Below are 6,534 nucleotides of genomic sequence, written 5' to 3'. Positions count from 1 at the left end.
AATGTCTGTTACCATAAATATTAAATACTTTATAGAAAAGTTTTATACCTGCCAAACGGTCCTATTTTGGGCATATATAAGCAAAATCCCAAAATTAAGCATATTTAAAACCTTAAAACTTTTAACAAACCTAAACACTTGCTGCAATGTTCATTTTGACAGGTACCTTGTATAGAATAATTGAATTCCTCCTCCTACAGATCTCTTGAACTACAAATATCTCGAATTATTTTGTTTTTGGCATGTCTATCTTGATTTTATTCCTAAATGTGTGCTCATGTAAGAAATATATGATTCTAAAATTTCACAACAATTCTTTTGAACTTAATTTTGTTGAATTGTCTAGTTTAATAAAATCAATAAAAATTATACTTTATATATAAAAAATGTTCTGTGCTCAATTTATCATCACATACACTAACATTGGAATAATACAGAGAAGATTAGCATGCCCCCTGCACAAGTATGTCATGAAAATTTGTGTAGCATTCCATATTTTTACAACAACAGATGCTGAAAGTTGTGTGGTCACAAGGGAATCGTACTGCATTCTTGGTGGGAGTGTAAACTTGTTCAAATACTTTGGAAAGCAGTATGGAAGTTCCTCAAAAGACTCTACATAAAACTCCCGTATGACACAGTAATCCCACTTTTGGGGATTTACCCAAATGATCATAAACAAGACCATACTAAAACTACCAGCACAACTATGTTGATTGCAACATTATTTATGATAGCTAAGATATGAATCCAAACCAAATGCCCCCATTAGATGAATGGATCAAGAAAATATGGTATATTTACACAATGGAATTCTATGCCTCCATCAGAAAGAATGACATCGCCCAATTTGTTAGGAAATGGAAAGACTTGGAAAAAAATTTATTGACTGAAGTAAGCCAAGTCCAAAGAAACATAGGTCCCATGATTTCCCTTATTTTCAATAACAAATGTATGTCTGGGATAAGCAGAAAAGTTCAAAAGATATGTGCATATAACCAGATAAAATGATGTTAAAGAAATTGAACCCCAAAATAGGGACACAAGTGGTTTTTTGTTTCTTGCTATTGTTTCTCAGGTACTTATAATGTGTGATGTCAATTTTTTGTTTTTTTGTATGTTTCTCCCCACGATATAACCCCTGTTTTCTCTGTATTTGAAGTTGGTGCACTTACATCTTGTATGTATGCTTCTCTAATTTGGGGAGGGGAAGGGAAAAAATGCTCAAATAGGGATACAGGTTGACCCATTGTAACAATGAGATGCACAAGACACTATGTTGAAAAATGAACTTTACAGTTTAGGCGGGGGAAGGAAGGGGGAGGGGAGTATACTTGTGGAGGTGGGAGGGAAGGGATGGTATGGGATATATAAAGGAGGAGGTAACAATGCTTGTTAGGAAATGTACTAGTTTCTTTGTCCTTGTAAATGTGACCCCTGTGCACAGTATTATTACAATAAAAAACATATAAAAATGTTCTGAGATGGAAGAGTTTATTTCCTGTATTTTACCCATATAATATCGTTAACAAAGAAATTAATGCAGAACACTGATATGACGGTAATTTGAATAAATGTGTGTGTGTGTGAGTAAGGCAGCGCTCAAGGAAACACGCGCGTGCATGTGAACACACGCCATACATGTATATTGGCGTGCTCAGAGTTTAAAATCAGGGCTTCAAGGTCTTGCTAGGCCTTTCCTATCTAGATTGGTGAGCTACTATATAAGCTACATCTCAATTCATGGCTCTTTGCTAGTTCATTAAACATTTTGAAAAATAATTTCATGAAGTTTTTTTTTTGGTCCTGATTGGCTCCCAAGTGTTATACACAGAAATCAGACTCCAGAGCAAATATTCAGAGTAGATAGGATTATAGGTGTGACCAGCCAGCACAAGGCTTTTAGAACAATTTTAAAAAATAAAAGAAAATTTACTTCATGGGGGCCTGTTTTATCATCTCCTAATTTGAACGCCTTTTGAAGTGAGTATATGTCAGTTTGGGGATTGTTAAAAGATAGTAAGTGATGATATTTAAAATTTTAGTACTTTTTAAAAATGAAACTGGAACTGTGTGACAGAAGAAATTTGGCTGTCTTCGGACCTCAATTTGTAAGTTCAGCTCTGTGTATGATAACCCAATGTCACCAACACATTCTGTGTTGAAGACAAAATGTGATAGAAAACAATCACCAAGGGCAATATTTGCTATGCTATTATTTCTTGGACAAAATGAATATTGAATTGAGAGTGTAAGAGAATGGAGAGATTTTACCCACCTTTTTGGTATTACTGAAAGACTTTTGGAAACTTTGACTCATTTCCTTCCTCACTGTGTGTGTCTTTGGGCCATGCACTTAGTGTCTTTAACTACAATTTTTTCCAACATTACAATGGTAATAACATTAGCATTATAGCGAATGTTATCTTAAGAATTAAGAGAATAAGACTTGTGAAACACTTAACATAAACCTATGAATGAGCTTTGAGTTTAGCCAGCATTCTTTTTTAAATACCAAATAGAATATGATAAGTAATACAAAAACCATTACATGTAGTGTGAGCAACCAGAAGTAATATCTATTGACCATGCTCTGCTTCCAAGGAAGCCAGATGGATAACTTCTCATGCTGTAAAACAAACTGGTTATCTTATGTCGTGATAATGTAAAAGTATCAGGGTCAGAACGATGAAGAAATGTTGTAGACAGAGGTGAAATCCATATGAAAATGTGCAAAACTGATAGAACATAAAAGTATCTGAGCAGTATATTGTGTTTTACATCATTTAAGTTACATCGCAAAGATAAGGAAGACCTAGAAGAATAAATTGTCTTTTTGATATTCTATCATAGGTCCTTAGAAGGATCAACACTTTCCTCATTCTTGTAGAGGCATCATCAGATGAGGGGAAATATATTTTTTGTTTGCTTCCTTCCATTTATTCTTCAGTTTGAAATCTGAACTACATGAAACTGAAAGAAACCAAGTGAAATTAGTCATGCAGCCTTTGGAAAGAACAAAGTAAAATAAATAAATTATATATAGTCTTGTAAAAGGTCTAACTAAATTGAGTTATAGTCTCAAGCCTCAACAGAAAATGATTTAAGCAATATCATGTTATTAAAAAAAATTTAAATGTTAGGAGCTGCTTAATTTTTTCCTTTCTACTACCTTGAATTAATTATTGATTTGCTATAGAGAGATTAAAGATGAGATTAACAAGAAACTTGATTAAAAATGGACAAAAATTCTGAATAGACATGTTTTCCAAAAAGCCCTGAAAATCTCCTGTGGATTTACAAATTTGTATTTAATAAAACGTCTATGTTGGCTGAATGCTTTGTGAGCAGAAGTCATTAGAGAAATGCAATTCAAAATTACTATAATACTACTTTGTAACTATTATAACTCTTATCAAAAATATCCAAGGACCCAGGTGTGGTGGTAAAGGCTGGTAATTCCAAGTGATTGGAGGTTGGAGTAAAAGGATTTGAGTCTAAGGCCAGTCTTGCGTACTGCACACAGTAAAAACCTACCCTTTAAAAAAACTCAAAAGGTAATAATGTTGGCTGGCGACACTGTGGAGAAAAGGAAATTTTCTATACTCTTAGTCAAAATACAGGTTAGTGTTCTCATTGTAGAAAGTAGTATGCAGTTTTCTAAAGAAATCCTGGGCTGGGAAGGTCGCTCAGTGGTAGAGCGCTTGCTTTGCATGCTCGAGGCCCTGGGTTTGATTCCTCAGTACCACATAAGCAAAAAGGAAAAAGCTGGAAGTGGCGCTGTGGCTCAAGTGGTAGAGCGCTAGCCTTGGGCTGAAGAGCTGAGGGAAAGTGCCCAGGCCCAGAGTTCAGGCCCCACTACCAGACCCCCCCCCCCAAAAAAAAGAAATCCTAAGTTGAAATATCATCTGACCCACCAATCATGTGAATATTTCTCTCTGGGTAACTCATAAATATATCTGTAGTTCATTGTTATTCACATTATTCACAACAACAGCCAAGATATAAATCGAAGTCTAGTGTTCAACTACAAACTAATAAAGCAACTGTGGTACATGCACAAATATCTTTTTCTGTTGAAACCAAAGTAAATTTTTTTATTATTTTCCTGTCTCTATGTGATTAACCTCCAAATAAGAAATCCAAATAATGATTTAATTTAGCCAAAAGTATTTATTGAGTATAAGGACCTTCTACTCTCTACATTCTTCACACTAAGATCACTAAATATGATGAGTCTGAAATATTTAGTCTCTTGTTGACCTATGTTAATATTCTTTACAATGTGAGTGAAATGTTTAAAAAGTATCATTTGTTTTAGCTTAATTTTTCTGAAGAGACCATAAATGATATTATCAAAGCTTAAAAATGATTTTATTTAAAATTTAGAATTCAGGAAATGGTTTAGATCATTCTGGTTACTGCAGCCCTCACTACAACCTCATGAGAAAATTTATATTGATGAAGCAAAAATCTGAGGTTAGACATTTATGAATAAAAAAATCATGTCATTCTGAATATGTAGAGCTACATAACAAACATAGAAAATTTAGCTTTTAAATACCTGAATATGCTAGTACATTTAATTGCAGGGTAAGTACTTATTCTGAAAGGAGATAAAATTGCACTTATTTTGAAATGTAAACCTAAGTATTTATTTGAATAAAAGACAATGTTTAAAATATCACTCATTCAAGAAACAAGATGTATATTTAGTTGTTTTTCATGCCAATTATGTTCTCTAAACTTACTACAAATACTAGATTAGTAAACTTAATTCATTGCTTTGTAGGGAAATAGCAATTCCGTTTCTTAAAACTCATGACAAAAACTTTTTCTCAAACAATTGCTAAGTAAGTGTTTTATATTTTTTGTCAAGGAATTTTATTCGATAAATTTTTATTCATTAAGTTAACTAATTGGCAAACAATACAAATTATGCATGGACAAAGTTTATCTAACACGAGTTTGTTGTTGTTTTTTTTTTCAGAAGACAGATCATGGCTCTCTTAAAGAACACTAGAAGGCGGTGTGTTCTTTATTAATTTTTAGTTATTGTGTTAATAGATATTAATTGTCAGAAGTGACAATTCCATAATATATTTAACATATTTGATTATACTCCCTCTATATCCTTCTCATTACTCCTTCCTCCAAAGGTATTCTGTTTTTCACATAAAATTACAACTTTATATATGCGCATATAAACTAATTTGGAAGATTTAAGCTAAACTGCAAGTTAATTCAAGATATACATTGAATTAATAGGATGAATAAAAACCCAAATATTTTTTGTTAACTTTTGAATTGAGCTATCATTATTATTATGGTTATGGTTAGGATCCCAAACAGAATTAGAATTAGGATTAGAGAAATAGAAAATTTAGGTTCATCACAGGATGACCCATTGCAACAATGATACTCACATGACACTATGTTGAAAATAAAGTTTACACCAGGGGAGGGAGGTGTAAGGGAAGTGGGGAAGGATGGAATAGTGGGACAACAAGAAAGAAGTGGGTAACAATGCTCAACAAGAAACGTACTCCTTACCTTACACATGTAACTAATCCCTCTTTAAAGCATCTTTTCAACAAAATAAAATTTTTAAAAAATAATGAACAATAAAACCAGACAAGAAATAGAAAAACACTTAAAATTTATGTTCAAAATGCAAGTAAAATTTAGACCTCCACGCTGAGCAAGAGTTGGGATAAATATGAAAAAGTGGCTTGTTATTAACATGATGATTCAGTTATATGTATGCTTAGGATTAGGCAAGGTGTGCCAGTTAGAGCAGATTAGGATGAGAAAAACATGTAAGACATTGTGTAAAACTGCCACATATTTTAAGAGGAATGGATGGCAAGAATGAATGAAACCAGTCTGTGTTACTTTAAACATTCAGATAAAATTTGGTTTAAAGTGTGAGGTACATTTTTGTTCCGGTTAGGTTTAGGGAAGGATAAGCTTTAAGGTAAATTTTAGTTTTCCAATAAGAAATAGAAGCCAAAAAAATGTACGATTGAATAGAATCTAGACAATTTTCCTTACATTAGCCATTTGGTGTTAAATCAGAATGTGATTTGGATTAGGTTTCTGGTTAACCGGGTTTGAGGATAGAGTAATAAATGGGTTAAACTAGTGGCTCGTGTCTATTATCCAAGGTACTCAGGAAGCTGTTTTTGAGGATCGCAGTTCAAAGGTAGCCCAGGCAGGAAATTTCATCAGACTTTTATCTCAAATTAACCACCATAAAACACAAAAGTGGTGCTGTGAGCTAAAGAACTCAGGGGTCATGCCCTGGCCCAGAGTGCAAGCCCCACGACCGACAAAAAGAGAGAGAAAAAAAGAAATGTTAAATACTAAGTAAAGCTGAAACTTTTTTTAGGTTCTAGGAATTCAGGAAAAGCTGGGATAATGGAAGTACAATGTATTTCAAAATATCAGGGTTTGAGATCAATGGGTATTGATCTCTGAACTTGAAGCTGATCCCTGCCATCCAACAACATCACATTCTTGTGAATATCAGTA

At 33.3% G+C, this 6,534-nt stretch overlaps 1 non-coding gene across 1 annotated transcript; it reads left to right on the top strand.

Moving 5' to 3' along the window:
* Positions 1-393: 393 nt before the first annotated feature.
* Positions 394-500, top strand: LOC122126369. Its single transcript, XR_006150910.1, has one exon. It is a non-coding gene; the product is annotated as a U6 spliceosomal RNA (small nuclear RNA).
* The last annotated feature ends 6,034 nt before the right edge of the window (positions 501-6,534 follow it).

Source organism: Dipodomys spectabilis, unplaced genomic scaffold, assembly GCF_019054845.1.
Source record: "Dipodomys spectabilis isolate Male_0828 unplaced genomic scaffold, ASM1905484v1 ptg000276l, whole genome shotgun sequence".
Lineage (NCBI taxonomy): Eukaryota > Metazoa > Chordata > Mammalia > Rodentia > Heteromyidae > Dipodomys > Dipodomys spectabilis.
Note: the sequence above shows the minus strand (reverse complement) of the source record. Positions and strands in the feature narration are given on the sequence as shown.